This window comes from Herpailurus yagouaroundi, unplaced genomic scaffold (genome assembly GCF_014898765.1).
Source record: "Herpailurus yagouaroundi ecotype Mexico unplaced genomic scaffold, PumYag 100, whole genome shotgun sequence".
NCBI lineage: Eukaryota > Metazoa > Chordata > Mammalia > Carnivora > Felidae > Herpailurus > Herpailurus yagouaroundi.
In genome coordinates this window covers 12,145,022-12,167,422 of record NW_024412391.1, presented here as the reverse complement: position 1 = coordinate 12,167,422, position 22,401 = coordinate 12,145,022, and the positions used below count along the sequence as shown (strand labels likewise).

Below are 22,401 nucleotides of genomic sequence, written 5' to 3'. Positions count from 1 at the left end.
GAGAAAGGTTCTTGAGAGTCTGAAGCTTAGAAGGATTGAAGGTCGGGTTTGGAGAAGGGGGTGTCCTTGACTGTGTTCTAAAGCCTTTGTCTCTGATTATTGGCGTTTGTAGTATTCCCTGTTTTGTATTTACTATACCACCTTCTCTACCCCATTATCTAGAATAAGTTAGGGGTTGACTCTGGAATAATTGTATTCATATTCTTTAACATACAAGTGCACAGTACCCATTTCTGTCTATGCTTTATTTCCCCTTTAAGGTCCTAACTCATAATAGTACCTGAGGAAGAAATGATATTTTAAATATGTGGTCTACATTAACTAAAATTCATTCTACTTCATCCTGCTTTTATACCAGGTGTCATTAAAACGTTTGGAGATCCTTCAACCAAATTCTGCAGGGATTGGTGATCAACTGGAAGGCTCAGAAGTAGACATCTGATCGTTTACCTGTGAGTAGCATTTATGTGATTGACGGGGATGGGGAGGCTCTGCTCCTAGCTTCTCTGCCTGATTTTCTAAATTCTGGCACCTAAAGATGCATTGTGAGAAGCCAGTCTTTCTGCTGTAGTCCTCATGGTTTATATACCAATTCATCTGTCAGATTTGGAAAGAATTTTTTCTGCTTTATAATTTGATTTTTTTGCAGGACACGTGGGTGGCTCAGTTGGTTGGGTGGCTGACTTCAGCTCAGGCCATGGTCTCACGGCTCGAAGGCTTGTGAGATTGAGCCCCACGTTGGGCTCTATGCTGACAGCTCAGAGCCTGGAGTCTGCTTCCGATTCTGTGTCTTCTTCTCTCTCTGCCCCTCCCCGCTTGTGCTTGCTCACTCTCTCTCTCTCTCTCTCTCTCTCTCTCTCTCTCTCTCTCAAAAATAAATAAATGTTAAAAAATTATAATTTGATTATTTGCTTTATTTTTCTCCTGCATATGTACCTTAAGCAAAACAGTCCCAGATCAGTAATGAAGTCCTCACTTCCTGCAAAGAATGCTGTTGACTTGAGGGGACAGAGAGGTCATGAGTCAGTCTTCCCCAGTGAATAAGCTCACCTTTGCACAGACACTGGTGATTTCAGGGGCAGTAAGTGCCAGTCACTTCCCATGAACCCTCCTCAGCTGGGAGGAGAAGTTCCACAGGCAGAAGGGTTACTGGGGAATTGCAGAAGGTAGAGGCTGGAGAAAGTAAGGGAAACTTCACTTGTTCACAGTTTTGCCCAGGGTGGCACCAGTAGGAGGGAAAGTTTTTTGGGAATTCAGTGTGGTTCTCAGGCAATTGTTTTCTGATTCTATCTGTTGCAGCCTGTATTAGTTTGCTCCGGTTGCCATAACAAGTTATCACAGACCAGGTGGCCTAAACAACAGAAATTTCCTCACAGTTCTGGTGAGATGTCAGCAGGTTTGGTTTCTTCTGAAGCCTCTCTACTTGGCTTGCAGATAGCAGTCTTCTCCCCGTGTCTTCACATGCCAGCCTGCAGTGTGCACACGTGTTTGGTGTCTCTCTCCAGGTGTCCAACATCTCCTTTTCTGACAGGGACACCAGTCCTATCAGGTTAGGACCCACCTAATCACCTCACCTGAAGTTAATCACCTCTTTAAAAACTTGATCTTCAAACACGGTTACGTTCTGAAGGACTGGGGGTTAGGACTTGAACATATAAATTTGGGGAAACACAATTCAATCCATACCAGCCCATCATCATGTGTTTCTAACATGCTGATTTTTAGTTTATTGCAGATGCACTTCCCTCAGATTCCTCTCTCCTGAACTTCCTCTGCATTGACATCACTTTCAGAACACTGGTTATTCTGTGATGTGTTATAGCCCTTTATTGTGCGGCTCTCATTGTCCAATGGCATTGTGCAATTTTTGAAATTGAAGAGTGTGGCTTTTACATCTCTCACAGCAGGAGAAGTTGTGTATATAACAGACATTTAATAATATTGAATGAATGAATGAATGAGTGAGTGAATAGATGATTAGATGTAACTTCTGAACCTATAATTTATTTGCTTTAAGACTATCTCCCAGTGATGATTATTAGTGCCCTTTACCACATTTGCTGCCCTTTACCACAACAGGTAGAAATAAGTCAAGACAGGAGAGGGGCTGAAAGAAAAATATGATTAGCTGACATCAGGAGAATTCCCTCTCTCCTCAAAAAGGTAGGAGACAATAAATAGCATGAGCCTGCCCCAGATCCCATCACTCTTCCATGAGAACGTTGTTCCAGGAGACAAGAGGGAAGGCCGATGAGCTTCGATGGGGATATACTGAGTGTGAGGACTTAAGGGACATCAAGGGTATAGTCCACCTGAAGCTCAGGTGAGAGCTGGAGACATAGATGTTTTCAGTCATAATCTTTACTTAGGAATTAGAACCATGGCAGTGGATGAGGTCATCCAGAGAGATTGTGTGGAGAGAGAGGAGCAGTGTTTCCAAAATGCCACCAGAAATTGGTGTGTAGAAGGTTTTCCTGGTAAATAACAGAGGAATCCTCCCATGATAAAGAAATCTACATGCTACTCTTAATGAGGGTTTGTAAGAACAGGTATATTGGGGTGCCTGGGTGGCTTGGTTGGTTAAGCATCCGACTTCGGCTCAGGTCATGATCTCACGGTCCGTGAGTTCGAGCCCCGCGTCGGGCTCTGGGCTGATGGCTCAGAGCCTGGAGCCTGTTTCAGATTCTGTGTCTCCCTCTCTCTCTGCCCCTCCCCTGTTCATTCTCTGTCTCTCTCCATCTCAAAAATAAATAAATGTTAAAAAAAAATTTTTTTAAACAAAAGAACAGGTATATTAACTCATGTGTATGTCTTTCTTTTTCTCTCTCATTTATTTGGCCCTGTTTTATTTCTTCTTGTGTCCTTTCCTTTGGGGATATGCCCCCAAACCATTCCCGTGGGGCTTGTCCCATCTAATAAACTGCACCCATGAGCATAGGTTTGACTCCCTAAGTTTCTGCCAAGGGGGCCTCATACATCAACACCTTCCTTTGGAGCCATTTTCTTCATCAGCCAATCAGAGCTGATCAGACTGGACAGTAGGGGAGCCTGTCTCCAAAGAGACAGAAGGTAGATCTTTCTCAGAGACTGGTGCCATTGAACATTATCTTGTCTAGACAGTCAGTAAAGGGCTCAGTAGAGGGGAATGTACATCCTTTGCACTGAACTCCTTCTTTAGTATGTTGATCCCTACTGGTTTCCCCACTCTACCTATGCCCTCCAGGAGGCTTTGGCAATATTTTAGGGTTTCGTAGCCAGGCCAGAATGGAAGCTGGTAGAGTATGGAGGGGCCATGGGTCATGACGGCCATAGCAATCTTCTCTCTGGGTCCCACCAGAAATGTCATTTCTAATGAGGCCATGTTTATCCCAGCACTAGTTTCCTTAGTTTTGCCTGATTTCTGTGACAAATAAAAGAAGGAAAAATATTTATCCATTTATTTTATTTTCTGAAGTATTACTTTTCTTCCTTTAGATTCTCTTTTTGCAATTTTTTTTTTCTTTTTCTCTCCTTCTCTCTTAGTTCTCTTTCTTTAGCAGAACCTTGATCTTTCCTTGGATTGTCTGGTAACAGTGGAAGAGACCATCTGAGTTCTGGAAACTTCCTCCTTCTCTACAAACCCCACCCATTTTCTCTAGTTAACTGTGAGATGCCAGCTTTCTTCATCTACCCACTTCCACACTTCTGTCTTGGTGTTCTTTGAGTAGCGGAAAATATGCCAATTTTTATGCAGCTGCCTAAAGTGTCAGTGACACCTGACAGTGATTTTTTAAATAATATAATTTATTGTCAAATTGGTTTGCATACAGCACCCAGTGCTTACCCCAACAAGTGCCCTCCTCAATGCCCATCACCCACTTTCCCCTCCCCCCAACCCCTATCAACCCTCAGTTTGTTCTCAGTATCCAAGAGTCTCTTATGGTTTGCCCCAGTGATTTTTACTCAAATTGCTATTTACCTAAGATGAGAAAGGAGAAATTTTGTAGTCAAGAGAAAATGGCTCTACAATCCATGAATGGCCTAGATGGGGTGTTCCAAATGAATGGTGGCCAGTGGCCAGCATAGGTGCCTCTCAACTGTGTTTCATTAATTTCAGTCAGCTACAAGGTTTGGAGAGAAAGATGATTTTCCTATGAGCATGTAAAAGAAGTGCTTTGAGTTGTAAGTCTTTGCCCTTGTTTAAGAAAAGCATAAATGGGAGATTTTATAACCACAGTGGGCCAATATTTTTGGAGTCAGTTGAAGCTCCAGATGGAGTGGAAAGAGTTTTTTTCTTCCTCTTTTCTTGAGTTTTACAGAACAAGTCTCCCTGGACACCTTTAATAAAGTGCTCAGTCTCTTTTTTAGTTCAAGTGTGCCCAAACTTGCTATCACAGGATCTGAAGGAGTCTTTCTTACACTAAGAATCCTCTCTCTAGATTTCTGGTAGGGGTTGTAGAACCAGCCTCATATGTGAAAATGGCTTGAATCCACTCCTTCCTCAAGAGTCTCACCTTCAAGAGCCCACACTCAAGTCCTTGTCATATGGTATAGGATGAAAATATGCAGTGAGCCCAAGTTTGGTTAGGGATTGAGGGAACAGGAGGAACACAGATCCCATAGTCTCATCAACGTTCTGGAAACCTTCATGTTAGGAAGGGTAAGAGGACATTCCAGCATCACCATATGCGGATTTTGTAACTTTGGCCAAATGATGGAGTTTTCCTGGTCAGAGAATTGCACCTGGCTTTAAGAGGTGCCTCTGTGGAAGCACATATTCCTGCCTAGCACAGCTATTGACAGAGGAGCTTGGGCCAGGGTGGACAAGCCAAGATGAGGGCCACAGAGGGCAAGGGAGAAAAATAGACAGTGGTGCCAGGAGTACTTTCTAGAAGAAAGGTTCTTCTAGAACTCCTCTCCAGACTATTGTCTAATAGTCATGAATAAAGAGATAAAGAATGATTGTGCTATTTAATAGTTTTCAATGGAAATAAGCAAAAGTCCTGAGGCTTACCTGAGGCTCCAAGAATGATTGGATTTCTATAGTCCAAGGACACAGATTCAGCTGCTTCTGAACTCTACTTTGGGATGTTTAACAACACGAAGTAGTGAACGTCTTGCACTCTGTGCAGCCATACTCCAATAGGATTTAAGTAGAACAAGCACGCAGTCTGAGGGGGGGAAATCTGAAACAAGTTTCCTTCCTACCATTCTCTGTATCCCAGGTCCAATTTAATGCCAAATTAAATCTAGATTTTTTTAAAATCGACTTTCACTAAGGAAAGGGCAGAGCTGCATTCCCTGAAACAGATATTTTAGGCCAAAATTATTACTTGGGCCTTTTTTCCTCCTCCTTTCTGCTAATTCAAAACAAAATGTCTGTCATTCACTCTAACACCAGCTTTTAAGAGCTGGAGACAAATGGAGTCTGAATATTCACGCCAATGTGGTACAAATGAGCTGTGATTTCAGGATGCTGGCTGTTTCTCTGACAGGAGAAAAGAGCGGTTGACTAGTTTAATATCTTTGGCTGAAAACACTTTGTTTTAAAGGGATGGAGAAGGCCAACATTAATATTGAGTCCTGTTATTTAATGACCGAATAGGATATATCATGGAATGAGGCATCCTGTGTCTGGGGAAAGTGTGTTTATCATACCCAGAGGGAGTGATTACAAATGTAGGGTGGGACTGAAGGAAGGAGTTCTTCTAAAAGCATTTTCTCCAAGTTCTTAAGAATTCCTCCCATAAGTAGATATGCCCATAATTGTGAATCTGATTCCCTCTAGACTTAGACAATTTATAAACATAAAGACATTTGTTATAATGAGACAATCTAATTACCTCCCTCAGAATGCTGGCTAATGGTTTAGAAATAAAAGATGCAGTTGCAAGTTGAGGTTTAAGGTTGGGGGGAGGGAGCTTGTGATGACCATTAGCACCATCTGTCCTTTTTCTCGTTCCTCGAACATACATCTTCAGTCACTCATGAATTTACTGTTTCTATAGTATATTGAATTGAACGCTCTCCATCTCAGGTGCTAGAACAGGGCTACATTAGCAATTCTAGCATTCCTTCATTCTCTCCTATAAATTGGACTATTTTTTTTTATTCAATGCAATAGACAATTTGGTGAGTCCAATAATACGTTCATTGACGTACATTAGGATTTCCAATACTTTTATTTGTTTTTCGTTGGCCTCATCTTGGCAAAGAGTCATAACATTTTAAATTTCTCTGCCCTCTCATCCACCCATCATACTTAATTATGCAGTTTATAGGCAACACATAGCAACGTGCTGGCTGTATCTGTAATTCTACTTTATTGCAAACTGCTTCGAAGAATAATTGTATAACTGCTCCTGGTAGTCTTTGTTTCTTCAATTCTGGTTTTCAGGAAGCATTTTTTTTAAGGGGGACATAATTGTAGTTTCAAAGCAATTGAAAGTTAAGAATAAACTTAAGGTGCTGTGACATTTTGATGGAATGCTGAGAAGAACCCGAGGTGAGAAACCCAAAGTGGATTTGCCATGAAACCAGTGGAGCTGAAGTGGCAGGGCCCCTCCCGGGGATCATGTCTCTGCCACGACCCCTGCTGAACTTTTTACATTTAATATTCTCTTCCTTTTTTAAATGTTTATTTCTTTTTTTTTTTTTTTTTTTTTTTGAGAGCGAGAGAGAGGCAGAGAGAGAGAGGCAGAGAGAGAGGGAGACAGAGAATCCCAAGCAGGCTCCATGCTGTCAGTGCAGAGCCCGACACAGGGCTCGAACCTATGAACCACGAGATCGTGACCTGAACTGAAATCCAGGGTCAGATGCTTAACCAACTGAGCCACCCAGGCGCCCCAGTACTAAAGAAGGCCTCCCAAATAATCTTCAGATCCCACAAACTTGGCTCTGCCCTGAGACCGATGCAAACTGATAGTTAGATGACTGACCTTCATGTCTAATTAAATTTTAAAAAGCAAAGAAATAGTCAAAGTGTGAAGTACTATGTTTTAGTTTTTAAGACTTTAGAATTAATTCAACTTATTTCCTGAAGCAAACCCCACTTAAATGAAGTAATAAATCAGTTTGCCAAAACACAAATGAACATAAACAGGAGATTCATTTTTACTTCATTAATAAACATAAAATGTGAGCCTGCCTAACGTGGAGCAGGCCAAATCCTCTGGACAGGAAACCTCTCCTACTGAGGGGCATTTGTACAGTCAATCACGTGATCATTTCATCTTCAGGGTTGTTGCCATGGTCTACCTTGTATTATCCATTTACAGGTCTTTCGAGATGGAGCATTGTTCTGTGATTAGAAGCACAGACTCTGGGGCCAGGCTAGCTCTACCATTTACTAGCTCTGTGACCTTGGACACATGACTCAGCTTCTCTGGGCCTATCTTTTTGTCTATAAAATGGAGACAATATGGATTGTTAGAAAGATTTAAATTGATATTTATAAAGTTCTGAGAACTGTGCTTGGTACATAGTACATGCTATATAACCACGGGCTAAGTAAATAAACTTCTCCATGCGGACTGTAATTTTGTATGGGTTCATTTGTGGGTTCACTCTTGACCCTAATGAATGACTCTATGAATCAGGGGTCACAAAGTGCTAAACTGAAACCCATATAGACCTGCAAATGTGCTTCCCTTGCCCAGCATGGATTTTGTTTTTAACTTGATTTTGAATGCTCTTAATGTATGCATTCTCCGTTTTCCCATGGGCCACCACTCCCCAAATATTCACCTCTTTGGTTCTTCAAAGCATTTGAGTTTGTCATCCCTGGTATAAATGAGTGAACACATCATAGGTGAAGACTCCTACTGTTAGTGGCAGTTTTATGGCTTATGGGGCCAATGAGCCACTTCTGCTCCCTGGGGCCCTACCTGCAAACAGGGTTCTGATTAACCTACCTATCCCTATTGCTATATTAGAAGTCACAGAAGGAAAATAAGATATATAAGTTGAGTAAGCCCCTGCGTGAAACATAGATATGTACTACCTAATGTCAGAAGATCACTTTCATTATGGACTGTGTTGACCAAGGCTACAGCAGTCATGACAAGCTAGGGTATGCTGGGGTCAGGACTCAGAATCTCCATGACTTAAACAAGGGTTTGATACTCATGCTTTCTGTCTAACCCTGGATAGGCAGAGGTTTCCAGTCCACCATTTTGTCATCCTTACTTGGGGCCCCCAGCTGGCAAGCTACTCTCTAGAAACATTGTTAGTTACTATGGTAGAGAGAAAAAGAGGTCCCTAAAGGGTCTCACATCAAAAATTAAATGGACTACCTTAGAAGTGACATGACACTTGTGCTCACAACTCAATGGCCAAAACTAGTCACTTAGCCTCATCTGACCACAAGGAAGCCAGAAAGTACAGTTCTATAAAACAGGAACATCAGGCAAACATCACTTATGGCCGTAGCCTGTGGCATTATTTGGAGCTTGGATTTTCAGGCCAGAAGTCTTTCAATAAACTTAATTCAGCAAATACTCCCTTGCATCTACAAAGGCATAGCAAGCTACCCAGAACTGTGAGCAGATTTCAAAGGAGATGTAGACCCAACATTGAGCAGCTTTAGACTTGCTCAAGAGAAAGAGAGTTATAAGAAATCTGAACAACAAAGCCATATAGGATTGATCACCAAAAAGAACAGTACCAACAATATTGCAAAAGTGGAATGCGAAGATGTTTCTGGAATAAAGATAGGACTGAGCTAGACTCTAGAAAAATACATGGATTTGTAGAAGTGGAAGGCACTACAGGTAATGAGAGAGAGGAAGCAGAGACAAAGGCCCAGAGGCAGAAACAAGGGCTACATTTTTGCAGAACTGAGGCCTGTGGCCCAGCTGTGAGTTGTGTTTACTTGTCAGCAACCATTTGATGGATTCAGTGAAGCCACTTCATGCAGGGCCCCTGAAAGGTACAGAGACTCAGGATGGTGTCGTGTGGGAGGAAGATCATTGTTCCTCACTAACCCCCTCCAAAACCAAGGCATTTCCGCCTCCCCGTCATTAGCCCCCAGCTGCTTATTCCCCAAACCAGTAGTCCTACAGGCCCAACAGCTTCCCAGACCCACAGGCCATCACTGATTGGAGACAGTAGTACACCTTGGGTTGCTCCTGTTTCCAATTGAAGGCATCTTTGATTGCTTCTCCTAACAAAGAATATTCCAAGTTCAAGTGAAATAGCCTCTCATTGCTGGGGTCAGTTTAGCCTTTCTGCTGTGTAACATCTGTTTTTGAAATTCGGCTGAGACCCTGACTTAAATCCATTTAACTTAAAAAGCAGCAATAGAACATCCTGTTTTCATGAATGTCCAGGGGCTGTATGTCAACAAATAAAAGGTCTGTTTGGGGGGATTCAAAGGGGAAAAGCTGGTTGTGAGATGTTCTGCCACTGGGGTAAATTTATTATGGACTGTTTGTTTCTTGGAATCATGAACCAAAGTTTGAAAAAACAAAGTGGACCAGCTTCATTTCAGTCAACAAATTTTGGCTTAATAGTGGGTGGGAAACATGCTTTTCTTGTCAGAAGTTCACTGAGCTGGATGGTTTCCAGAAAGATGCCCTCATTCATGCCTCCTACTTTAGCCATGTGAAGTTAATATCTTAAGTGGATTCTGTTTGTCTGTATAAATTGTGGTAGACAGCAGCTGATATGTCCTTAGTTTTCTATTACTTACACAGGACCTGAGGTGTGAAAGAAGGGGTAAGAATAATTCACCATCCCTCAAACCTGACTACCTACTTTACTCCTCACCCACTTCTTTAAGAGAGACAAGTAGAAAAAAGTTTGATTTATCAGCAACTGGAAGAGTGAGTGTCTGGAACAAAACAGATGTGTATATATATATATATATATATATATATGTATTTGTTTAATGAATATAAACTCTGGTCTTATAAACTCATGTTCTCTTTATGAATGCATGTCTCTATGTGTATTAGTATCATTCCTGTTTGAAAAAGCTGTTACTGCCTATATCCTATTCTAGCCCAAAGAAAAGCATTAGGTCACTTCTGTAGTTCTCTCTTGGAACAGTGTTTTTCCTTTCTAACCCTTATCCCAATTTGTATTTTCTTTATTTATTGCCTGTCTCCACTCTCAGATTATAAGCCCAGAGAGGGCAGAATGGTTGCATTGACAGCTTACATGCCATACCAAGCAAAGTGGTTAGTATGTGAATATTACTTCACAATATTTGTTGAACGTTTTTACTGAAGTTTTCATTGTAGTGATGATTGTAGCGCCTTAACCCCTCTTGATTATGTGTGAATTTATTCACAGTGAAGAAGACAACAGGGCTTATAATGCAATTGAATATTCAGAGACCTTTTTGTATGATGCTACACTCACACTCATTTGACCCTACACTCTATTGAGGGTCATGGTGGAGTGGGTTTAGTCTAACCATCTCTATTTTCTCAACTTAAACTTGTCAAGCCACATCTGCCATTATAGCTGGCCAAGATTAATGTCATAGCACATGGCAATAGTTTAAGGTTTTTTTAATCTTAAACAGTTAACTCATTCCTGGTGGTATTGAATCCATGACTTTAGTTTTATTAGCAATAAATTGTGGCCCACCAAGCTACCTGGCAAAGGCAGTACAAGGATCAGTGGTCAGAAAGATATTTTCAGTGCCCAGTGGGCATAGGATTTAATGTGCACATTCATTTGTCTAGTGGTCACTGTAGACTTTTCTTATGGTCAAGCAAAATGAACACTTCAGCTTGAGTGGGAACAAAGTAGATTCACTTGCTCCATTTTGCTTTGGCTGCCTGTGTAGACAGGGGTTGAAATGGGAATGATTTGTGTGCTCCAAAGGATCTCAAGAGAAAAGCTCATTCGTTTACAGGAGGTGCAATTCCGCAACAGTTTCTTGCTTTGTATACTTGAAAACAATCCCAAAGAAACAAAGTTGGATGCAGAAAAAATAATGGGAGAAAAGAAAAATAATACTCTGAATTCTGAACAATTCTACTTTAATAGGTTGATCTGCCTGCCAGCTGGCCACAGTGTTGACTACTTGTAATATATACTTTTGGTAGGCTGCATGCAGTTCTTGGAACTGTTTATATTAGACGGCAGAAACTTAATTATTCTAAAATTGGCAGGACTTGCTTTGGTTACTTAATACAAAATTGCTTAGTCATCTTTATACAGAGTGTGGACAGCACTGTTTGAGTGTGAAAAACCGGGAAATGCAAATATGCTCCAAAGAGACTAGATCAGGTAGAAAAACAAGAAGGTATCTTTTTTTCTTTAAGATGCTTAGCAGGTGGCCGCCACATGTTTTCATTTGACAAGCTAGGTGCCTGTTGAGTTGAAGTCCTTGATTACAAGCATTTTTCTGTTTTCCTTGTGGATTTTGTCCAAGGTAAAAAGCTGCTGCTGCTGCTTTTGCTTCTTAGATGGTGTTCTGCTCCTACATTCTGCAAAATACAGGTTTTTGAGCAAGAGCGTGAGGAACCGTAGGATCAGCTGTCAGAGCAGCTTTCTTGTTCTCAGAAACAAACGAGGATGTCCTTTCAAGCTGGTTGTCACAAAGATCCTCCCTATGACTCTTTTGGTTTGAAAACCTGTCTTCCCATACCTGAACTACTGCCTTTCCAATGCAGTATAGATTTATAGAGCTCCAGCTAGGAAGTAGGCTGGCAAAATGAGTTTCCTCGCGTGCTTTAGAGTTTGAGGTGGCGCCGGAGGTCTCCAGGTTTTCTCAGGAATGCCCGTGGCAACCGCACACTCTTCCTGTGACCTGGGCTGAGGCTCCTGAGAGATGGTGAGAAAAGATAAAAGTCCGATAGCCAATGGGTAATGACACCAGGCTTGGGAGGGGTGGGTTCTCAAGCAAGCATCCAGTACAGTGCCTTATGTTTCTAATTACTGAGCATGGTTAGAGAGCAAAACCAGGCAACACTTTTTTTTAGACTGATGGAAGCATTTAAATCAGCTCTGAATGTCAGTATTTTCTAATTATGATGGAGGAGTGGCACGGAACCTCCAAAGGCCTTGGCAATTTGGAGTGTTTCAGCCCAACCCTTATTCTCTTCTTTTCGTATTCATCATATGTCTTCTTTGTCCCTCCTTCTCTTTGAACATCCCAGAACTATTCCCTCAGTTACAAATGCCTAATACCCATCTTCTAAGACAAGGTTCTTTTCCACTGGAGGAAAACAACCATAGCTACAAATCACAATATAAAATAGAGCTCCATAGTGAACCACTACCACCCTCAAGGTAGTACTAAAAGCTCAGCTGGAGACATGGCCTTTTGATAATGTCTTAGCCAAGTTCCTCTGTTTACCAACTAAGTCTAATGAAAGAAATGCCCTAGAAGCCATTCCAATTCAACAAGTAGTCAGCCTTGCGGACTATAAAAAAAAATAGTTAAGAGACTATTTGAGGGACCCCTCAAATACTACTTTGGAGGATCACAAAAATGAGTAATAACCTCAAGGAGGTTACAATCTTCAGGAAGGACAGATACGTACTTAGCAATTAAAATGTAAGCTACAGACTAAATGCTCCAATAGAAATATAATATGGGTGTCCATACAAACACATTAGCGGTTCAGAGACCCTATAGTCCTATGCTAGTCTTAAGCCTATACTGTGAGTCATTTCTTACTTGAAGAAAAGTCCAGAAATCTCCAAACTAACAACTAGGGTGAAGTGCCATCTAAATGATGAAAGAAAAGAGGAAGCAGTCTAAGCCCTTTTCAATTTATTATTTAACTTCTGTGTAGATTTCTATGTTTAAGTTGTGCATCTATAGTGTCCGAGGGGTATAATGGATAATGTCCCTTGGTTTGGTTTCAAAGCTTTTCATCTTAGATTATAAACTCTTAGAAGATAGCCTCTAACTTGCCACATAATTCTAGGACACAATAAATGCATTTGAGGATCATGATGAATAAAACTTGAAAAATTCACTAGGGAATAATTAGTCTCCATTAACACTAGCGTGTCCTTCATGCACAAGACTATTACCACTGGCAAAGCACATACCTTTGAATTGTCTCCAGCAGTGTAACTGGATTTATATCCTGCCATCTAAACTCTCTCACCTTGCTAATACCTTGTATCAACAAAGATAGCTGGCTGAGGCTCTGGATCTGGGTTTTGATCACTAAATTGGAAATGTTAGTTGGAAAACCAATCACAAAGAGCAGACTCATGGGTTGCCAATATTTTTATAGCTGAGTAGACCAGAAAGTCCAAAGGGTCATGCATAAGTAAAACTACTGTTGTGTAAAATATGATGATCTCTGTACCATGTTTACCATTGGTGAAGACCCATGACCTCTGATCTTCTGTTCCAAATAAACCACTCATGGTCCTTGTTATGCAATTTGAGGTGTGATCTGTCTTCAGACGGTGTCTCAGCTTCTTTGGCCTGTGCTGAGCATTTAACTTACTCAATAGCAAGTACTTAGTCACAGTGAGATTGTCTGATCCAAAGGCCTTCTGCAGGAGAACAGAGAGGTTATTCTAAGAGGATTAAAAGAATACATCCAGGCTTCCAAAAGCTGACCTGTGCCACACCCCGCATACCATTCCATCTTCTCTATGAAATTATAAGATCTCTCAAGTCCGAGATCGTGTCTGACACACTGTAAGCGGGGCTCTCCAATAGAACTTTCTGTGGTGGTGAAGCTGCTCTCTGCATTGTCTTATATGGTAGCCACTGGACACATGCAGCCACAGAACACTGGAAACAGGGCTAGTGGAACTGAGAAATGGAATTCCTAATTTTCTTTAATTTTTTTAACAATCACAAATTCTTACGTTTATTTTATTTATTTTTTTTAAGTTTATTTATTTATTCAAGGGGGGGAGGGGCAGAGAGAGAGGGAGAGAGAATCCCAAGCAGGCTCCAGGCATGAACCTGTGAGATCGTGACCTGAGCCTAAGTTAAGAGCCAGACTTTTTTTTTTTCTTAATTTTTTTTTTAACGTTTATTTATTTTTGAGACAGAGAGAGACAGAGCATGAACGGGAGAGGGTCAGAGAGAGAGGGGGAGACACAGAATCCAAAACAGGCTCCAGGTTCTGAGCTGTCAGCACAGAGCCTGACGCGGGGCTCGAACTCACAAACCACGAGATCATGACCTGAGCCGAAGTCGGACGCTTAACCGACTGAGCCACCCAGGCGCCCCAAGAGCCCGACTCTTAACCAACTGAGCCACCCAGGTGCCCCTGAATTTTATTTAATTTTAATTAATTTACATTTAAATTGCCTCATGTGACTAGTGGCTACTGTATTGGACAGCATAGCTTTAGAATCTTAAAGACTATCTTTTCCTACAGCCCTAAATAGATGGCCATTTCACCTCTACCGGACTGTTTTCAGTAATAGGGGTTCACGCTTTCTCAGCAGCCCTACCTATTGCTGGAGAGTTCTGTTGGGGCAAGGACCCCACCCTTATACATCAGAATTAGCTTAGGTTATCACATTTATACATTCCTTTCAGCAAAGCTACGCAATTTTTGTTCTCACACAGACACAGTTTGGTGGAGAATTTCCATCTTTGCCATAGCATTCACACCTATGCCTTTTACTTCTCTCTAGGGACCAAGAGCAGAAGTGGCCACATACCTGTTCTGATTTGGTATTAGCCTGTGTCTTTCAGTGTAATTCTCCTTGAGTTTGCCAAGGAAAAGTATTTTAAACCCTAAGTAAGGAAAAAGGGCACAGAAGTAATTGGGTTTCAAATTTTCTCTTCTCCTCACTTTTCTCAGACTTCTCAGAATGGTGTAGAGATTATTCTAAACACCAGTGCTGGTTTTCCACTGATTGGCTGCTATTCAGGAGCTAGTGCCAAAGTTCTATACATCTCAGTCTTCTTTCTTTATATGGAGATGAACCTACTTTTCTTACCTAAGAATCAAACAATGATTGCCACAGGGTTTGAACAATCTCAAGTGCTCCAAATAAAGTGGCAGTGTTTGTGATAACACTTTAAGATGCAACCTAGAATCCCTAAATGTGTTGTCTTCCCAAGCGTTAGAGTCAGTGTATATAAACACCAGCACTTGGTCAGTCTGAAATGCCCAAGCTGCCCATTCCTGCTAAGGTGAAAAGAGGCCACTCTCTTTCACAAAAGACATTGATTTTAGTTATGTGAAGCCTGTCAGGGTTTTGCAAATGGAGAAATACAAATAGAGGGAACGTAATGATAAAAGATGGAGCAGGAATGAAGAGAAAAAACAGGTCATAACCTGTTAGCCTGCTCATAGTACAGCTTTGTGTTCTGGATTCCACTGATCAGAGAAAAGAAACAGCTTGAGAGGGCAGAGCTCCTCAGGTTGATCCCATTCATTCTTATTTCTGTATTGCTGATCTTGACAAATGTGCCTTGGTGATTGCATGTGTGTGTGTTTTTTTTTTCTTTCTTTCTTAAGTAGCACAGATTTTTGGAACAAGATGGTGAAGGTTGAGCTAAAGTTAAGTCCAAACTGTATGTTACAATCCATGTGTTTATTTGGTTTTTGAGTCCCAAATGAACCATTCTGTTCAGAAAAGAGCAAAGCAGGTTGATAAATTGAACTTTTTTAAAAAGGACAAAAGTTCATTTTCTACAGTCAGAAAGAAAACACTGCCAGATTTACTGTGTAACTACTGCAAATGTGGGTTTATATAACTTTTGAGATTCATATATAGTCTATTACAAAAGTCTTTAATTCACTTTGTAAACACTGATCAGTCAATAAAATACAGAGATGAATCAGCTTGAGTTACATTTTACATACTCAGAATGGTAAAATCTAGAATAAAAATCCAGTGGTTCAAATCAGCTACAATTCCTGAGTGCCTACCATGCCCAATAGGAAAGAGAGTTTTTTGTACAGTGGTTATCTTTTCATTATTGGCCTTAAGAATGAAAATATGTAGAAAATAAAATATCAATAAAATATTTAAATACTAGTTAGAACAGGGGCACCTGGTTGGTTCAGTCGGTTTAGCGTCCGACTTCAGCTCAGATCATGATCTCGTGGTTCGTGAGTTCAAGCCTCAGGTTGGGCTGCCTGCTGACAGTGCAGAGCCTACTTCAGATCCTCTGCACCCTCCCCCCACTCCATGTCCCTTCCCCACTCTCTCTCTCTCAAAAATAAATAAACACTAAAAAAATTTAAATACTAGTTAGAACAATTGAGCTGTGGCCAGGCAGTACATTAATTCCCAAAATGAATGATAGATGTTCAAGGAGGGAGATACCACTTCCAAGCTAGAGTCCTCAAGAAAACCATCATGAAGAAGTGAAATTTGAGTCTGACTCAATAGAGTCAGACTTCATGACTGAAGGATCCAGTCTGAACTGAAGACTCCAGAATTCATGACTGAATAGAATATGGACAATGAAAAGGATAGAGGAACTCATTCCAGATGGATGTGATGTATGAATTAAAAGTGCAGAAGTAGAAAATTCAACGACATGTTTGAGAAGCAATACAATATTTTTATCGAGGATATCATGAGATGATGTGCTTGAAAGGAAGGTTAATGCTTTCTAAATTACAAGACTAGAAGAGAATTAGAAGACTAGATATCATTTAGACCTAGAAAGGAGGAATCATATCATGTTTGATATATCCGTCTTTGCTGGATTGGAGAGCAGGTATGGAACCGTAGTATTATATAGAGTAGGATTAAACCTTGGACATCATCTAGTCCAAGCACCTCACTTCACAGAAAGGATTAGTCCAGGTTCCTGAGTCCAGATCACTGTTTGCCAAGGGTTTGTAGAGAAGGGCAATGGAAGCATTGAGGTTAGTGAAGATAATTTGAAGAGCAGAGGTGAGGAATCTGCTGGAATATATTACACCCAGAAATCACCCCAGTACATGTAGGATGAAGAGAAGTATCACTGAGCCACAGTAGTCACCCAGCTGAAATTAACACAAACCCTCACAGACAACACATGGCTCCTGACTTTCTCCCACAAAGCCCTGAATCTTGAGAACAAAAGACAGAAAACAGGTGATAGTTGTGATTCAAAGTTGGAAATGGGTATGATACACCTGGTAGAAGTTTAAAGAAGCAAGGAAGTCTAAAATACAAGTTCCAGGAGGACAGGGACCTTTTCAGTCTTGTTCATTGTTGTATCCCTAGTGTGTATATAGAACACCACAGTAAATGCTCAGTGAATGTATATTGTGTCTTGATAGTGTAAATGTGTTTCTTGTTTTTTGTTTTTGTTTTTGTGGGGCTTCACTGAATTCATTTCACCATGATATTTATAGTGGATAAATAATGATGACTAATGAGAAAGAATCTGCCTAATAATTGTTATGAGTGTTGAAACACTAGGGTTCCTTGAAATAAAAGAGAAAGTGTTATGTTGAGAATGAGGGTATAGTGGTCAGAAGAGGAAGGTTATGTAATAAGGAAGGTGCAACGCAAGAAAGAAATGCTAACATCACAGAAGTATGCAGTGATGCTGTCCAGAATCTGAGCATCCTGGTATATGAATCTTACAAAGAAGTAACAATAAATTAATAAAGGCTTAATTACTATTTGAAGGGTTTAATTTAATTGTTATCTTTGAGACATGACAATTCTATCATTTAAGCCAAATGAACATACAATTGAAGAGGTATGGGTAACTTTTTTTTTTTTAATGCTTATTTATTTTTGAGAGAGAGAGAGAGAGAGAGAGAGAGAGAGAGAGAATGTGAGTGGGGGAGGGGCAGAGAGCGAGGGAGACCCAGAATCTGAAGCAGGCTCCAGGCTCTGAGCTGTCAGCATAGAGCCCAACGTGGGGCTCAAACCCACCAACTGTGAGAACATGACCTGAGCCGAAGTCGGATGCTCAAATGACTGAGCCATCTATCCAGGCACCCCAGCATGGGTAACTTTTAAGATCACTTCTTATCTCAGTTTAATTTGATCCAATGAATTCAACCAGAGATCTTGACAATAGTCTTCTCAGAACTTACCTGGGGCACTCTTGCTTATTTCCTGAAAGGGAAAACAATGCCTAGAGATAAATAGTGGATTAGTCCAAGAATATTATAGTGCTTAAGAGCAGGCACTTTGAAATTCTGTAAAATGGGGATTTTAATAGCTACTTCACAGGTTTATTGTGTAGATAAAATAATTTAACATATTTTTAAATAGCCCAGCAGAGCTATCAAGCCACAAAAAGACAAGGAGGAAACTTAAATGCACGTTGCTAAGTGAAAGACACCAGTGTAAAAAGGCTACATACTGTATGATTTCAACTGTATGACATTCTGGAAAAGGCAAAGCTATTGTAAAAACAGTAAAAGGATCAGTGGTTGCCAAGGGTTGGGGTAGAGGTGGGAGTGAGGGAAGTGTGAAAAGATGGAGAATAGGGGTTGTTCAGGGCAGGGAAACTATTCTGCTACTATAATGGTTAATACATGATATCATGCACCTGGCAAAGCTCAGCGTGCATAACACCAAGTGTGAAACCTAATGTAATCTATGGACCGTAGCTAATAATGTATTGGTTCATCAGTTGTAACAAATGTGCCCCGTGACCGCATGATGTTAATTAGGCTATATTAGTTTTCTAGGGCTGCCATAACAAAGTACCACAACCTGAGGGACTTAGAACAACAGAAACATTGTCTCACAGTTCTGGAAGCTAGAAGTCCAAAATGGAGGTGTCAGGAGGGCTTTCTCTGAGGACACTTAAGAAGGATCTGTTTGGTCTCTCTCTCCCAGCTCTGGTAGCCTCAGGTACTCCTTGCCCTCCACCTTCTCATGGCATTCTCCTTGTGTCTCCACATTATCTGCTCCTTGTGTATGTCTGTTCCTGTGTCCAGATTTTCCCTTTGTATAGGAACACCAGCCATCTTAGAATAGGGCCCTCTTTAATAGCCTCGTCTTGACTACATATACAAAGGCACTATTTCTGAATAAGGTCACGTTCTGAGGGGTTAGGTCTTCAATACAGTTTCTGCAGCGTGAGTACACGATTCGGTGCAAACATAGAAGAAACTGGGCAGGGGTGGAGGGAAGGGAGTATCTAGGAGCTCTGTCCTTTCTGTTCCTTTTAGTCTTTAAACTTGAAACTACTCTGAGAAATAACACTCATGAATTTCAAATAGAAACAGTAAGAGAAAAATAACCCAACACACAGTACACGTTCAATAAGTGTTAGTTACTTTTGGAAGCTGCATTAACTTATCCAGTGTCCCTGACACAATAGATTTTGTTCTTGATGCATTCCAAGACCAGTAGCAGCATTACCAGAAGATGCCAAGGACTTTCCCCACACCCATTCACTATTCAGTCTGTGCTGATTTTAAGGTAGGTAGGACTTAGCTTTCTCTGTGGCTTCTCTCTCTAATAACTGAGGGTGGATTAGAAGCTATCCGTTCATAATGCTCATATCTCCTGCCCTTAACTGGATTTCGTGGTGTCATTACCAAAAGGAAGGGCTACATGCTAACCGATTAGGAATCTGTAATGCCAACTTACTACTTAATTACACCAGCATAGATGCGCCCTGTTTTAAGAAAATCTTGTATTGGGGAGTCCATATTGAAAAGACAGATGTGTCAGTCAGTAATGATTCATCTGTCTTTGTAAAGTGCTTTCCCCCTTTACGCAGAAGTCATGTCAAAGTTCTTTCAATAGCATGACCATGACCTCCTCCCCCCACCCCTGCACAGTTCCAAAGTTTAGATTTTTCATAAAGATTTCAAAAATCCATCTGTCACATTCACAGGTACATACCTCCCTTAGCCTACATTTCTTTTTCAGGCTAACCTCCATTTGGGACCCTCTAGAGCTCCGTGGTTTCTAGAATCTCTTTGCCTTGACATTTCGTCACTACATTGGTTGAGAGTTTGTTTCCTAACCGATGTTGCTGGAAGGGATTCAGCCTGGGCTGGGGGAAGGGGAGGAAATGAGAGATTAGGAGCTGGGAAGATGGAAGCTGCTGCTCCCAAAAACGGGGAAACACCCCTTACAGTTCCACCCAGACATGGCTCCCCTTAATAGGACAGGGGCAGAGAAGTTCAGAGGAGCACTGTGGTACAAGAGTGTGACGACTGAGGAGGACCTCCAGCCCCATCCTGGTGGGAGACCACCTGCGGACCATTTCCAGAAACATACACACCTTCCTTCCCCCGCACAGCCTCACACACCCCCGAGAGAGAGCCATACCACACCATACACAGATGTGCGTTCTCCTCTCCCTCAGATACACTCTCCACATGTCCACAAAACACAACCCGGAAAGGCACTTGTCTGTGTAGATGCATCATAGAGCAACCCCCTCCCCCACGTCTAGTGCCCCAGATGCATACTCCCCAGGATCCAGATGAGTAAATAAGGGGATAGATGGACTTTTTCTGTGGTTGGGAAAGAAAAAAAGGGCCCAAGTAAGTAATAAAAGGTGAGGAGTAGGTGGAGAGAATGGGTAGCAGAAAAAGAATTTGCGTGGGGAGAGAGCCAGCGAGGATGGTCAGCCAAAGCGACCGCATGCTCTCAGTCCGTTCCACTTGCCTGTGAGTGTTTGTTCCAAGACCTTTCAGGCTCTGCCCACCATGTGCCTCTCCAGCCTGCTTGGGGATATTTACATCACTGCTTATTAGCACCTCCACCAGAGGTATAGGCTGAGAAACTCAGCCCGTTGTTACTGAAAAGCAGCCAGCATTACAACTTAGCTTGGATGAGGGAGGAGCTCAGGCTTTAGAGGATGCCTTTCAAGCTACTTGGATAAATTAAGGAAAGTGAAATTGTTTACCTAGAGACAGACCCCCCTCTCCCATTTCTGTTTGCTGTTGCTGTAGTTATTTGCAAAGTGGTTCATACACAACAAAAGCCTGTATTGAAGAAAGGGACGAGAAGAGTTTACTCTCTCACTGCACCTAGCATCCGGGTAACCAAAGTTTGGTCCCACTGGCCACGGGGCTGTTCTCACCCTGCACTGTCCTCAGAACGGGAGCCCACCCCCAGGTGAAAGACCCCCAGATGACCTCTCAGGGGGTGTTCAAATCACTTTTTTTTTCATTCTGATAACTGTGGAGAGATCAAGCCAGAAAATGTAGAGAAACTTGTGGTTGATGAAATAGTAAAGGAAAACTGATTCTTTTCTTCATAACTAGCAAAGTACTTACAAAGTACTTTTGGTAAGAGTAAGATAGAAAAACACCTTAAAATTTTAAAACTCCCAATAAATACGAAAATTAGAGTTTCTAAAAGATTTATATGCAGTATAAGTAATACCCTAAGGGATAAGAAAGGGAGAAAATGCAAACATTGTATAGTTTTATTTTTGTTGGCAGAGACTTTATTTTTGTTTTTGTGTGTTTTTTTAAGGGGAAAATGCTCGAAAATAAAAGAATCTGACAATTTATTTGAGAAGGTTTCTGAACTTGGCTTCAAAATCTAAGTTTTGCTTTTTGCCCCCACACACAGAGATGCCATTCGGTGATGGCTTTAGGCTTTGCACAGCTCCTGATTTCCCTGCACAGGGCAAACTTCTTGTCTCATAAGCACAGAAAGGGCTGGAAAATATTTTTTGTGATCTGAGTGCAGCGGAGAGTCTAGGATTGCAGAGGAAGTGGAGGCCTCCCGCTCCACACAGGAAACAATCTTCAAGCAGGCCTTAAATGCCAGATTCCAGGCCGAGTTTAACTAACCACTGACAGCTCTGTAAACAAAGCAAGGACAAAAAGAGCCCGCTTCCCCTTTTCTGGTAGTCATTTTGGGTTTGGGGGCTGCAGGGGAATTCTGGAATACTTGGCTTCATGGCACAGAAGTGCAAGGGAAGTAGGCTTCGCAGTTGAAGAGCTGGAAAGGGAAGATCTTTCTGGGATCAAAAGCATCACGGAGGAGGTAGGAAAGGATAAACTGGTTGGGTTACAAAGAGCCGGGACTTTGGAGCTCTGAAAACGGCTTGATCATATGTAACTGCTTTTAAAAATGCTGCCGACTTCTGCTTATTCATGGTATTATTGCTGTGGGTTTTTTTTATCATTCTTATATTAATATTCTTTCAGATTATGCAGATTATGCCTTGATGCTTATATTATTTTCTTTCTTTTATCTCTCTTACTTTTCTTTCATTCCTGCATATTCCTTTTTGAGCCACTTTTCTTTTTTTTCACTCTTTTTCTCTTTTCCTCTCTCTTTGTTCACTTTTTCGTAACTTTCATCTGTGGCTCAGCAAGTTACAAAGAACAAAATCATTTGGTAGCTGTGAAGTGATCCCACCAATATTTCAAATCTTCAAAATCCCTCTGTCTCCTGAGGTTTTTATTTTCATTTTTTAACTGTAATTCTGGGATCTTATTTATTTGTCTCTAATGGTTTCATGAATGAGACTGAATTTGTTTAGTGCATGAAAGGCTCAGCTTGGGAGTCAGAAATTGGTCACTGGCTACCTTGCCAGCCTTAAGGTGTTTTTCTTTCTTTTTTTTTTTTTTT

The 22,401-nt window shown here is 41.2% G+C and overlaps 1 protein-coding gene across 7 annotated transcripts in view; it reads left to right on the top strand.

Moving 5' to 3' along the window:
- CALD1 (caldesmon 1) overlaps nucleotides 1-22,401 on the top strand; it is a 188,808-nt gene that overhangs the window by 63,501 nt on the left and 102,906 nt on the right. For 6 of the 7 annotated variants that reach the window (XM_040471890.1, XM_040471892.1, XM_040471891.1 and 3 more), the window contains one exon: nucleotides 359-452. The gene's annotated coding sequence lies outside the window, so the exon portion shown is untranslated. Of the gene's footprint in view, nucleotides 1-358; nucleotides 453-21,683; nucleotides 21,811-22,401 lie in introns of those variants that run through there. The other variant, XM_040471893.1, reaches the window with a different exon arrangement.